General features: G+C 47.4%; 1 protein-coding gene across 3 annotated transcripts in view; it reads left to right on the plus strand.

The window, feature by feature from the left end:
- LOC115772263 (filamin-A-interacting protein 1-like) overlaps positions 1-15,009 on the plus strand; it is a 44,472-nt gene that overhangs the window by 16,596 nt on the left and 12,867 nt on the right. Inside the window, exon 1 of one of the 3 annotated variants that reach the window (XM_030718357.1) lies at positions 8,946-9,083. The exons of 1 other annotated variant lie outside the window; for it this stretch is intronic. The gene's annotated coding sequence lies outside the window, so the exon portion shown is untranslated. Of the gene's footprint in view, positions 1-8,945; positions 9,084-15,009 lie in introns of those variants that run through there. One more of the 3 variants, XM_030718358.1, reaches the window with a different exon arrangement.

The following is a 15,009-nucleotide window of genomic DNA, read 5'->3' on the forward strand; positions in this document are numbered from 1 at the left end:
ACGAGAAGAAAAACAAAGGCAGAAATACTTAACAGCGTATAATTTCCCAGCCAATTTAGGCTTTAGAGAAAGGCTCACATCAATAAACACAAAACCCACAAGAGATGTTCAGCAATAACTTCAGTTATGATGATAATTCACAGTTGAGTCAGTATTATTCCCCTATATTTATCTGGATGTGTTATGGGTGATGTAACAAGTTCAGCAGGGTTAAAAGCCCAAAAAGTGAAACCAGATGCAGCTATTATGAATTCCCTGTTTATCATGGCAACACTGGAGTCCACTGAGTGCTGCAGTTTTACTATTACTTTAAAAAAATTTAAATTAGAGAGCAGCTTTGGTCTGACGCTGCAGTATGAGTGCCAGTGTGTGGCAAAGGTGATACATGCGACTGATTTGTTAGAGATCTCGTTTCGTCCTGATGATGTTTTTACCGCTCACAGGAAACGGCTCTCGTGAGGAATAGTTTGAGTCAGACAGAAGCATGATGTAATGTTGATTGTTATTATAAATGCAAACTGACGTTACATTCATCATTTTTGGTCCGGACACAGTTGCTGTGTTTGGAAGCGGGAAACGCAAACAGACGGCCCAAACATCAGACATCCCAGAATTCCTGATACGGCACCACATAAAAGAAGTTGTTGTACTTCAGCAGTGGAATTCCTGTGGTGATGAATGTGATCCTGGGATACATGTGTTGTGGTATTTTTGTGGTATCCTGGGATGTGCCAGCCCTTTCTGGATCATTTCCCATGAGGAGTTTGGTGAGCAGCCTTACTGTAAAATAGGAGGGAAAAAAATGGTTTCCTATGTAACTTCAAATAATAAGATCCTGCTCGTCATTGCAGGGCATGAATTTGGGTATATATGATTTTACAAATAACTGAAGTTTGTCTCATGATTGGTGGCAGTAATGTTAAAGTGAGAAGCAGCTAAAGAAACCTGCAGCCAGATGCTGCTCGGCTAATAGCTCAGCTTAAAGGCACCAGGGGCTCAGCTGGTCTGTCACCAGCACCTCTACTGCCATCAAATAAACACATTATATATACTTAGTTTATTCATTTCAAAAACTCAAGGGCAACAATGAGAATCTGTCATGTTGTGATGGCTTATGGTTTAACCCGGGGCTCTTCAACTCCAGGCCTCGGGGTCCGGTGTCCTGCAGGTTTTAGATGTGTCTCTGCTTCAACACACCTGAGTCAAATAGAGAAGTCATTAGCAGGACTCTGGAGAACCTGACTGCATACTGAGGAGGTAATTCAGCCATTTGATTCAGGTGTGTTGGATCAGGGACACATCTAAAACCTGCAGGATACCGGATCTCAAGACCTGGAGTTGAAGAGCCCTGGGTTAACCTGTCTGGAAGCAGCAGCTCACAGAGACAGTCTTGCTAAATTAAACTAAAAAAATGAAGGAAACCTTCAATCATCAAAGTCAGATAAACTTGTGTTTGTGCAGTCAGGAAGCAGAAACCTTCACCTGCTTTGGTGCAAATGAAAGTGACCGCAGGTGAGCTGCAGAGGCAACAATGCGACAACCCCACAGAAAGGTGACGGTTTAGCAGGTGGTGTCCACAGACCATCGCTCTCTTCATATCCCTCCGACTCGTTTTTCTCCAGTTTTGATTTGGCCGGTGTCCTTCTTACTGTCCAGTTAGGTTGCGCAGGTAGTCCACCTCAAGGATGGCACATCCATCAGGTTCGGTGTGCCTCCCAGCACAGTCTCAGTAGTGTGGAGGAGATACTAGGAGACTGGCCATTATAGGAAAAGAGCTGGACGGGTTTCATTGAAGGCCCTCGAGGAACAGGAGGAGCACCACTGAGTGCTACGAAATGACCTCCAGCAGGCTGCTCATGCATGTTTCTGACCAAACTGCCCAGCAGTGGGCTAATAAACACAGCCAAATCATTCCAATCCCTCAGGTTTACCTGTCCCTCGGGTTTACCTGTCCCTCAGGTCTCTTTGTCATTGCTCCTTCATCCCTTTATCTAAAAACATGTTCAGTCACTTCATGGCTTCAGGCCAGGAATACAACTTTCATAGCTTTCTCGACCCAGTTTAGTCTCGCTCTGCGTGGAAGGTTCCTCAGCATCTGTCAGCGTGGCCAAAACTAAAAACGACCTGGGAGAGCTGAGGTGATGCCTGAGCAGAAGAAGTAGAAGTGAAGAGAGACTCGCTAATGCTGCAGGAGTGATTTGGAGACAGCCGTGACCTTTGGATGGGAGCACATTCATTACTTAAGTACTGAAAGACCTGCATGAAAAATGGAGAAAGAGTTACATAATGACGTCTGGTATGTGACATTGTACATTAATATGCCTGAAGCCATATTATGTTCTCTGAATCATGGTGATGAGTGTTGATGTAGACCTTGAATGCAGACTTGGACACAGACGTGCAGAATGAAAACTCGAAGCCTACTTTTAATGATAGTCTGTGGAAACGATCCAAAAGAAACAAGAGTCCAAAAGTCCTAAAATCCAGGAAATTCAGGAAAACAGAAAATCAAGCAGAAACACGACGGGAGGGAAAAACAATGCAGACAAAGGAATTCAGGCTAGAGAAAAAAATGAACAGGAGATGAAACAAGAATCAAACTGAACATAATTAATGAATTCATTATATTACTCATTAATGAATTAATGAGTAACATAATTAATGTTAACTCAGAAGTCTAAGAAACACAAACCACCAGGTCATAGACCCAGGACTGTGACATAAGACCGTGAAGCAGACTCAGGACCGTGATGTAGACCCAGGACTGTGATGTAGACCCAGGACTGTGACATAAGACCGTGATGTAGACCCAGGACCGTGAAGCAGACCCAGGACTGTGACATAAGACCGTGATGTAGACCCAGGACCGTGAAGCAGACCCAGGACTGTGACATAAGACCGTGACGCAGACCCAGGACCGTGATGTAGACCCAGGACTGTGATGTAGACCCAGGACTGTGACATAAGACCGTGATGTAGACCCAGGACCGTGAAGCAGACCCAGGACTGTGACATAAGACCGTGACGCAGACCCAGGACCGTGAAGCAGACTCAGGACCGTGATGTAGACCCAGGACCGTGATGTAGACCCAGGACTGTGACATAAGACCGTGAAGCAGACTCAGGACCGTGATGTAGACCCAGGACTGTGATGTAGACCCAGGACTGTGACATAAGACCGTGACGCAGACCCAGGACCGTGAAGCAGACTCAGGACCGTGATGTAGACCCAGGACCGTGATGTAGACCCAGGACTGTGACATAAGACCGTGAAGCAGACTCAGGACCGTGATGTAGACCCAGGACTGTGATGTAGACCCAGGACTGTGATGTAGACCCAGGACTGTGACATAAGACCGTGATGTAGACCCAGGACCGTGAAGCAGACCCAGGACTGTGACATAAGACCATGACGCAGACCCAGGACCGTGAAGCAGACTCAGGACCGTGATGTAGACCCAGGACCGTGATGTAGACCCAGGACTGTGACGCAGGACCGTGATGTAGACCCAGGACTGTGATGAAGGACCGTGATGTAGACCCAGGACCGTGATGTAGACCCAGGACTGTGACGAAGGACCGTGATGTAGACACAGGACCGTGATGTAGACCCAGGACTGTGACGCAGGACCGTGATGTAGACCCAGGACCGTGATGTAGACCCAGGACTGTGATGAAGGACCGTGATGTAGACGCAGGACCGTGATGTAGACCCAGGACCGTGATGTAGACCCAGGACTGTGACGCAGGACCGTGATGTAGACCCAGGACCGTGATGTAGACCCAGGACTGTGACGCAGGACTGTGATGTAGACGCAGGACCGTGAAGCAGACCCAGGACTGTGACATAAGACCGTGAAGCAGACTCAGGACCGTGATGTAGACCCAGGACCGTGAAGCAGACCCAGGACTGTGACATAAGACCGTGACGCAGACCCAGGACCGTGATGTAGACCCTGGACTGTGATGTAGACCCAGGACTGTGACATAAGACCGTGATGTAGACCCAGGACCGTGAAGCAGACCCAGGACCGTGACATAAGACCATGACGCAGACCCAGGACCGTGAAGCAGACCCAGGACTGTGATGTAGACCCAGGACTGTGATGTAGACCCAGGACTGTGACATAAGACCGTGAAGCAGACTCAGGACCGTGATGTAGACCCAGGACTGTGATGTAGACCCAGGACTGTGACATAAGACCGTGACGCAGACCCAGGACCGTGAAGCAGACTCAGGACCGTGATGTAGACCCAGGACCGTGATGTAGACCCAGGACTGTGACGCAGGACCGTGATGTAGACCCAGGACTGTGATGTAGACCCAGGACTGTGATGTAGACGCAGGACCGTGAAGCAGACCCAGGACTGTGACATAAGACCGTGAAGCAGACTCAGGACCGTGATGTAGACCCAGGACCGTGAAGCAGACCCAGGACTGTGACATAAGACCCTGACGCAGACCCAGGACCGTGATGTAGACCCAGGACCGTGATGTAGACCCAGGACTGTGACATAAGACCGTGATGTAGACCCAGGACCGTGAAGCAGACCCAGGACTGTGACATAAGACCGTGACGCAGACCCAGGACCGTGAAGCAGACTCAGGACCGTGATGTAGACCCAGGACCGTGATGTAGACCCAGGACTGTGACATAAGACCGTGAAGCAGACTCAGGACCGTGATGTAGACCCAGGACTGTGATGTAGACCCAGGACTGTGACATAAGACCGTGACGCAGACCCAGGACCGTGAAGCAGACTCAGGACCGTGATGTAGACCCAGGACCGTGATGTAGACCCAGGACTGTGACGCAGGACCGTGATGTAGACCCAGGACCGTGATGTAGACCCAGGACTGTGACGCAGGACTGTGATGTAGACGCAGGACCGTGAAGCAGACCCAGGACTGTGACATAAGACCATGACGCAGACCCAGGACCGTGAAGCAGACCCAGGACTGTGATGTAGACCCAGGACTGTGATGTAGACCCAGGACCGTGATGTAGACCCAGGACTGTGACATAAGACCATGACGCAGACCCAGGACCGTGAAGCAGACTCAGGACCGTGATGTAGACCCAGGACCGTGATGTAGACCCAGGACTGTGACATAAGACCATGACGCAGACCCAGGACCGTGAAGCAGACCCAGGACTGTGATGTAGACCCAGGACTGTGACGCAGGACTGTGATGTAGACCCAGGACCGTGATGAAGACCCAGGACCGTGACGCAGGACTGTGATGTAGACCCAGGACTGTGATGAAGGACCGTGATGTAGACCCAGGACTGTGATGAAGGACCGTGATGTAGACCCAGGACCGTGATGTAGACCCAGGACTGTGACGCAGGACCGTGATGTAGACCCAGGACCGTGAAGCAGACCCAGGACTGTGACATAAGACCGTGATGTAGACCCAGGACCGTGATGTAGACCCAGGACTGTGACGCAGGACCGTGATGTAGACCCAGGACCGTGATGAAGACCCAGGACCGTAACGCAGGACTGTGATGTAGACCCATGGCCGTGATGTAGACCCAGGACTGTGACGCAGGACCGTGATGTAGACCCAGGACCGTGATGTAGACCCAGGACTGTGATGAAGACCCAGGACCGTGACGCAGGACCGTGATGTAGACCCAGGACCGTGATGTAGACCCAGGACTGTGACGCAGGACCGTGATGTAGACCCAGGACTGTGACGCAGGACCGTGACCCAGGACCGTGATGTAGACCCAGGACCGTGATGTAGACCCAGGACCGTGATGTAGACCCAGGACCGTGATGAAGACCCAGGACCGTGACGCAGGACTGTGATGTAGACCCAGGACTGTGACGCAGGACCGTGATGTAGACCCAGGACTGTGATGTAGACGCAGGACCGTGACCCAGGACCGTGATGTAGACCCAGGACCGTGATGTAGACCCAGGACTGTGATGAAGACCCAGGACCGTGACGCAGGACCGTGATGTAGACCCAGGACCGTGATGTAGACCCAGGACTGTGACGCAGGACCGTGATGTAGACCCAGGACTGTGACGCAGGACCGTGATGTAGACCCAGGACCGTGATGTAGACCCAGGACCGTGATGTAGACCCAGGACTGTGACGCAGGACCGTGACGCAGACTCAGGACCGTGACGCAGACTCAGGACCGTGATGCAGACCCAGGACTGTGATGCAGAAGTGGGACTGTGATGTAGACACAGGACCGTACCCAAGACCGTGACGCAGACCCAGGATCATGATGAAGGACTGTGATGTAGGACCGTGACATGCTGATGACGTTTCTTTAAATATAACCTTGAAGCAAGATTTTTAGAATAGAATAGAATAGAACTTTATTGTCATTATACATACAAGGAAATTAATCATTATACAACGAATTATATAACGACATTCTGTCATAATATGTGTCATAATATGTCATAACGAAATTTCTTTCAGAACAACCATCCAGAGGAGAACAGACAGATGGGTGTCCGCAGCCGCTGCCACTACTGGCACCGCTGGCTGTTGCTTCCAGCCAGGTAGTGAAGCTGCCTTCTTACAGCAAAATATTATCTTGTGTTTATCAGATGTGAGAGCCACGCTGACCACATCGTAGAAGAATGGCAGCTCCTTCAGCCAGCCACATGTTTCATAATAACCACAGCCTCAGCAGGCCCCAGCGGGCCTCCATCCTTTGGGTATTCTGCGTTCAGACTGAAATCATAACAAAGCTCTTCCTCACAGAATCCCACCACATTACTTCATTTTGGGTGTGGGAATTATGGCATTGAATCAAAATAACCTTCTCGTGACCTCAGTCTGGCTGGAGCTTCCTCTTCGATGCCACATGGAGAGGAACGACTTCATGTGTGAGGAGGAAGAGGCCTGTCAAACACAGGGCTTTGTTTTCTTTTCTCTGATTCATGCTGATTGTCACAAACAAGGATGAGAAAAAGTTTGTGTAGCTCCACAGCCGGTGACATTTAATTTGACCTCGTACCTTCAAATACCAAAAGCTGCCTGGAGACCTCATCCATGAAATGCTGATAAAGGAATCTGAAGAAGCAGAAAAAGAGCAGGGATGGGTTTGTGTGCATTCATGTCTGCTGTCCTGTGTTTTCATTTCATGGAACAAAACATGACATCGGCACCACACCCAGGTAATCCAGCAAATGCTACTTGTGAACAAAACAAAAGAGGGAGTGAACACATCAGTGTCCGTGTGACATCATTCCTCCGGGAGTTTGTGCGACTGTTAGCTGCTTCCTCTTTTGTTTGCTTTGGATTCCACATGGAGAGACGAGCGTCACCTTGGGGAGGGGCCCTTCGGTGACCAGACAGGACTTTAAGTAAAAGGAAGCTGCAGACCACCTCCTCATCCATAACTGTGATTTTAAGCGTTTGCTTCAGTCCTGCTCAGCCGTGAAAACACAGGTTTCTGTTTCTGCTGGACAGAAAGGACCTCCCCCCCGCTGTCACCATCCATCTCAGCCATTGGTCATATGCAAATGACTTCACTCTTTACATTATCATCACACACGGAGAAATAAGGACAGATTTATGCTCTTAAACGTGAGAGCTTAAACTAGCAGGCAGAACATTGCAGAACCATCTGTATGAGACATGATGAAAGTAGCATTGAGATGGAGCCATTATGCCCTTAATGGGATGGATGGTTTTGAAAGGAGAGGCAACGCTGGGATATTTTACAGTTAAGACACTGCAGAGTGGTAACGTTCAGGACAGACGCTGCTTCTGTAGAGGATGGTGTGTAACAGGTCACATCTGTGCTTCATACTGGAACAAGGTGAAAATCTTCTTCTGACCCTCTGTTAGGGGTCACCGCAGTTCCCGTCCTCTTCATCTTCCTCCATCACGCCAACCACCTACAGGTCACCTCTCACCACATCCATACCCCCTCCTCTCGCCTCCCTGCCTATATGCCCAGTGTTTGTCCTGTGCACACGTCCAAACCGACTCAGTCTCGGCTCTTACTTTACCCTAACCCTCCAGCCTGAGCCGTGTCTAATTTGTTCCTTTTCATCCTTGTAAATCAGCATGGAGAGAAAATGGTGCCAGGCCTTTATCACCGGCAAAGATGCACAGTTTCCAGTTGTAATCGCACTTCAGTTACGATCTCGTTTTTCAGTATTAAGACATAAAGCAAAGTAACTCACACATAAAAAGCTTAGGTGTGTTTATGCTCAGCCCGGCACTCTCTAACTCCACAGTGCCCTGGCAGCAGCTCTTCCCATTGATGCAGAGTACAATTACTGCACCTCAGATGTAGCTTGCCTCCCTAAATTAGATTGTTTTCTGCAAGCAGGGCCAAAAAGAGCGTGTAGCTGCCAAAGTCCTGGAGAGTTTGGCCACACTCAGCCATCCCAAGTCGGCAATTGGCGGCTCCTTGGACCACTGTTAGGGCTTGGGTGGCTGCTGTGACTGGACTTTCCCAGCCTGTGAGAATGGCACAGCACAGTTCAGCTGTCACCAAGGGTCAGCTCTCTGAATGGGCAGCCAAAACATCTAGCATTCAGCTAGCCTCAGCTGCTAGCTGCACCCGTGCTGGCAGGAGTAGACCAGTTAAATATAGAACGATACTTTTGGCTTCTGTGACTCTAGTAAAAAAAAAAGGTTTGAGAGGGACCGTGGAGAAAAGATCTGGCCCCGTGACAACGGACATCACAGTACACCTCTGCCTCGCCGAGCTCCTTTCAAACAGAGCGGGAACAGAGCAGTGCCCCCCCTCCCCTTTATGTTCACACACTCATCAACTGGCTTTCTGAGGGGATAGGAGGGAACGGCAGTGAGAGGTGTGTGCTAGTCTGCTCTGTGAAACAGAGCCGGATAGGCTGTGGGAGTGAACGAGGGCGGGCGTGTGTGAGAGAGGAGGGGAAGTCACAGTCCTCTGTTATTGCTCTCCACCATTCCCTTCTTGACCTGAAGACCTCAGAGAAGAGAGGCAGGGAGAGCGCAGTGCTGCAGGCTCCACGGAGGACCACACAAGGATACAAGCGGACACTTTCTTTTTCTAGGATTACCTGCTGGGTCTACTAAGTGCTTGAACCTGGGGATATCAGAGCGGCAGGTGAGTGATCATCGTTTACATCATACTGGAAAAAGTATCTCTGCCTTTCATCGGGAAAGAGCCAAAGACAGCCATGTGGTTGGAGCAGCACCTCTCAGCTGTTCTGCTGTCAGGCTGGAGTACAGGTGCTGCTGCTGTCACCAGTTTGATTGGGCCGCTGCTCTGAGCTGTAAATGAAAAATGAATGAAAACACCATTTCCCCCAAAGTACATAATTAATTCACTTTTTATCCAAATCATATGGATTTAAGCATTTGAATTAATTTCTCCAGGAGCAGACAAATCCCTGCTGTCAGTGCTGATGACGATAATAAGGCTTTGGTGCTGTGAGAGCAGATTCAGAAAGTCATGAATCAAACATTTCTGAGTGAATTACAGACTGTATTACTGAGTGAATGAGACCATTTACTGCAAAGAATCTGCTGTGGGAGGAAACGCCCACAAGACAACAGGTTTATTGAGATATTATAAATGTAGTCCTTGGAGAAGTAATGTGCTCATAGTACACACACACACACACACACACACACACACACACACACACACACAACCTTTGCCCTCAGCTTCTCCCACACGCGCCATCTTCACGTCCTCTGCAGCGTAGCTCCGACTGCTCCACATTAAGAAGCTTGGCATGATGACATGTTTGATCTGGAATATTTACGGGCTGTAATGACACCGAAATGATTTCCATTTCATTCACATGAAGTCACCAGCGTTTAGGAGGAGACGCACGGCTCCTGCTAGGCGCTGCTTGTCAAAGCTGTACGTCACCCCGTCTCAGTAAACAGAAAAATGGGAAAAAGCTTCTGCTGATGAGGCTTACTCTACAATCCAGGACTCCAGACCACAGAGCAGCCTCTCCCTTCCTGCATCCCAGTGGTATCAACCCTGAGTCAGGACACGGAGAGCCGGTGCAGAGATATTGCTCATTAACATTTTTGTGCCTGTAAGTGCAGCACTGCCTCTTTAGCTCTGCACAGACTCTGGATGATGGAAGAACCACACTTTGAAAATGCTCCATTACTTTGATTTAGCAGGTTATCATTAGTAAATGTACTTAAAGTACGTAAAGTAAGAGTACTCAGTACTCATACAGTCCCTGCAGTGCTTTGCTATAGAATGGTTTTGGTTTAATATACATGTTGCTGTTGGAGAGGCTGAGCTGATTGTTTCAGGTTATGCATTGAGCAGCAGCGGATCATATCTATTAAGATATATTCTATTAATGTTTGTAGCATCACTGTTCTGTGAAACCCACACACAGTTTCATGAGTTTAGAAAAACGTCCTGTTTATTTAATCATTTCTTCAGTCAGCCTGTTGAAACTGTCAGTCAGATAAAACTACAGTGGTGTAAAAAGTGAAATATTAGCTGAAGTATCCTGAACATGTAGTTGAGTAAACGTACTCAGTTACTCATTAGAGACAGATCTGTGGCTGTTATCTGTCCCAGCGTGTTGTTGATAATGCAGTCTGTGTTTAAAGCGAGGCCCGGCACTGAGCTCGGGTCTCAGCCGTATTGATTTGGAGGCACTAAATGTGTGTTGGCTTACCTCATGGCATTACTGCAGCTCTGTGTCACTTAAGTTGTTGCTGATGCAGAAGGGGACATAGTTCAGCTATGAGCACACTGTGGCACACATGACAGAACAACAGCGTCTGTTCCAGCGACACCACAGCGTGCTGCAAACCGTATGTCATCATACGTTCTTACTCATTTATAAATATTCATCAAGCTGTGTGTGTGCGCATCTGTGTGTTCATATGGGCTGCTTCGTGTGATGACATGTCACGTGCACGCACAGAAACACAGAAGGCGGAGCTTGTTGCTGCCAGTGTCTTTCCTATAGGTCTGCAGGGCCTCAACAACAGCTGCCACTGACACATGCACAGCTCCGGCTGTATAAGAGCCTCTGGGCGTGAATTCCAGAAATGCACTTTAGACACATTGGGATGTTTCGCAGAACGTGGCTCTAATAACTCATGTCATTTAAAAATAAGCCCAGAACTCCATGGCAACCCAAGATATTCTCAAGATCACTTGATATGTTGTGGTCAAAATGGCAACACATGTGTGCTATTAACAGGTGACTGGTTAACTGGCAGCTGACATCTAATGATAATAAGGCAAGTGATGTCATTCATTAAGTTTGCAGGAATATCCTGTGTGTGTGTGTGTGTGTGTGTGTGTGTGTGTGTGTGTGTGTGTGTGTGTTAATCACAGCTTTCTATCCACCACTGCATCAAGAGACATCTCAAATTTCACAGGTGGGAATCAAACGTTACCATATTTCCATCCTCTCCAACATTCCTGTTAGTCTCCTGTTAGCCAGTTTGCTGATAGGAAGTGACTTTCCCGGTGATTTCCTGTGCGATCAGTTACCTGAGCCGTCACCATTCCTGTGATGTTACTGGTTTGGAGAGAATAAACCAGCAGTGTAACTACCAAAGGCACGTTTAGATGAGGGTGACTGGTCTCAGACTAAGACAGGACGTCTTTGTCACCCTGTGGTTTCACTCATCTGCCTGCTATGTTGTGCTTTTATTTTTGTCCCACCTGCAACAATGCTCTTCATTTTTCCCCATCTATAACAAAAGATAAACAACAGACAATGAGACCAACACAAAACAATGCAAATGCTCACTTACAGAACTTAAACTGGCAGGTTTGGAAATCTGTGGTTAGCCAAGTGATCCATTATCATTCCGAGGAGTCCGATGTGTGATCACTTAGGTTTACTGGAAGGCCAACTGCATCCTTTAAAACACATATTTAATCTTTTGTGACCAGCTGACCAGAGGACATTTTTACCTCTGTTTTGGTCACCACACCTTCCTCAGGTAGGACCGAGTCGTTAGCTCGTTAAACTCCAAGCACACCTTTGGTAGTGGTGCTGCATAATAAAAAAGCTTCCTCCTGTTGGAAACTAGTTATTGAGTCCACTGAAAGTAAACTAATAGGAGCAATGAGCTAAAACACCTGAAGCTTCATATAAGGACTTTGATTTTTGCATCTTTAGATACCAAAGATCTGCTGTGCTTCAGTGAAATACCAACATTTTAGAAACCTGCAAATAAAATGCAAAAATAAAGCTGGTTTCACCGATGATGCTCCTGCTCGACTGAAGTTTCATTCTGATTTCTATCAGCAGGAACAGAGATGAGGAGCTGTCACTTGATTTCATTCATCCACAGTTCCTGCCGTACTATAATATGGATCAGACGCAGACCAAGGCAGCATCTATCTTCAGTTATTACCCTTTTGTCTTAGCGATCAAACCAGAGTAATGTGGTTGGCATAATTTGTGCATTTGCAAAGATCTGAGGGTAAATTTTGTGATCAGATGGTGATTGAGAGGCTCTGCGGGGACGTCTGTGTGCAGACACTACTCTGCATCACACAGGCATCCTTCAGGTGCTAAAACACCATCGACTGTCTGTGGCGTCCAAGTGCGTCTGCAAGCGAGTCAGATCCCCTCCTAAACATGAACAAATACAGCTGGAAGAAATACCATAACTGTAAAATCCATCCATCCATCCATTCTCTTCCACTTATCCTGTTCAGGGTAATGGGGGGGCTGGAGCCTATCCCAGCTGTCACAGGGCGAGAGGCAGACTACACCCTGTCGCAGGGCTAACAGAGCCAACGTAACTCTAATAAAGAACTATAAATCAGTACAAAAACAGCAGCTACCAGTGAAAATAACCAAATAACCAAATAAATGTGTCTGATGTGTTTTGAGCCCCTCAGTTTTGTCCTCAGCTCTAACTGTAGAGCTCCACTCAGAGGACGCATGTTCGACCTCACTGCGCTGCATGTGAATGCGCTTCATCCATATGTTGTCTTGCTGTTTCTATTCATAGCACGACCAGAACTTAATATCTTCCTTGAAGAGAGGGTAAAGATGATAACCAGTCATTCCACGGCTCCAGAAAGATCTGGTGCTTCGTTAGTTGGTATTAGTTTACAGATGCTGCTTCTAGAGACGAGCGGCTCTGCTGCTGCTGCAGGAACTGTGGGTGAAATGTGAAAGTTTAGCAGATCAACGAGCTGCAGCGATTCATGTGCTCGGTCACAGTATTCAGACTGTGTGAGTGAACACGAATGCACATGTGCAGCAGTGTTTTAATGCATGACCGTTTCATGTTGCAGAGGTCTGCCGTTGCTCCTGTGGATCTGCACATGGATCGTATGAGGGAATGAAAAACTCGAGTGAATATTTAACAAACCGCCTGCACAACATCTCTAATGAACATGTCATATTTTATAAGTGACCGATTAAAGAACTATGTACCTGTGCTCAGGTGTGTTTGCTCTAATAGCAAAGACTGCTCACAGAACAGTTTGCTCATTGGTAAAATCCTCGCTGTTAAAGCTACAGTTGTTCCCATGAGGGGATCGGGTTAATGTGACATCAGGAGAATACTACAAGATGAAACCCACCACCTCTGCTGACATTTTGCTCCAGTGTGTCATGCCAGCATTAGTTAAGTATTAATAGAAGCCGTAATTACAGTAAGGCAAGCTGTAAACGATTGAGTTATGTGCACAAAGTCTCTGTGATGGTTCAGTTTGACATTACTGGAAGAATGTTTATGAAAACAGAACCTTAATGCAGCACCAACAGGAGCCTCTGCTGTTTTCTGCCAACAGTGTCTTCGTTTTCCCAGAACAGGCCGTCTCAGCTCGAAGGCTCTGTCTACCAAAATCCTGGAACAGACTGCAGCTTTGTACTGTTGCATCCTCACAAAAGTTTCAATATTAAATGGATTGACTTGTAGCTTCAAATCTCATCCGCAGAGACAGTTTTGATTGGAGTTCCCAAACTTGGAAGGGCCAGAGTGTTTTCCTGGTCAGGACGGAAGAGCTTCTCAGGCTGCATTTTATCTGAGCTCTCTGGCAGATCAGTTTGCCTCATGCTCTCATGCATTTCCCGCTCCTTGTTTGGTCACATTGGGTTCGTGCTGCGAAAACATCAAACACACCGAATCAAAAAAGTTAGTTTTCCTGCGACATTCTCTGCAGCCGCTGTTCTCGTCCATCTCCAGCATATCAATTTGACTATAGGCCAGATTTTTATCACCAGGTTCTTCAATGTAAATGTACGAGCATCCCATACAAACACGGTTTCCACCGGTGTTACTGTCTCATCATCCTATCATTTTAATTCATTGTAATGTGCTACGATTTCACATTCTGTAAGGAGATATCTGCAAATTAACACTTGTAATTGACTTCTGACCATCTCTTGTGCTACCGAGGGTCTGGTAGCAGCCCCCCCCCCCCCCCCCCCCCCGATCAGTAACAGCAAATATTAAGATTTTATTTAAAATTATACATAGTACAGAAACAGTAAATCTGTGCTTGATTAACCAACTAAGCTTCATTATCATTTATGTTGTCCAACTGTGTGTAACTGCAATCATCATAACTTGGCACAGACCACAACTTTAACAGGCTGGTGTCTATTAACTCTTATTCAGCCATGCTAGGAGCAAGAATCACTCAGAATAAAGGTGCACTGTAAGCCATAAAGTGAACATCAGTGCTGACTGACCCCTGATCAGATTTAACAGTTCCTTTTTATCACTCTGGAATGGAGGCACGTGCTTTGTTGGGCCTATAAATACTCATATATGTGACAGCTGGACTTATCCCAACCCATTTTAAATTTAGACTTAGTCCTTGGACTAGGCTTTTAGGCTATTCTTCAGAGTGAAGTGCTGGATGCCACATAATCAGTGATGATAGTTTAGATGCTATGAATGTGTGTGGGCATTGTGATGGGTTGGTGGCGACCTTAAAGTAGAGACTTATTGTCTGCACGCCCTCCTTAATTCTCCATAATGACAAATGGGAATGCTTCCTGACAGGGAGGAATTCTGTGCCTCAGGAACCCCCCAATCCAATTTAATCAAGACTG

This window comes from Archocentrus centrarchus, chromosome 22 (assembly GCF_007364275.1).
Source record: "Archocentrus centrarchus isolate MPI-CPG fArcCen1 chromosome 22, fArcCen1, whole genome shotgun sequence".
Classification (NCBI taxonomy): Eukaryota; Metazoa; Chordata; class Actinopteri; order Cichliformes; family Cichlidae; genus Archocentrus; species Archocentrus centrarchus.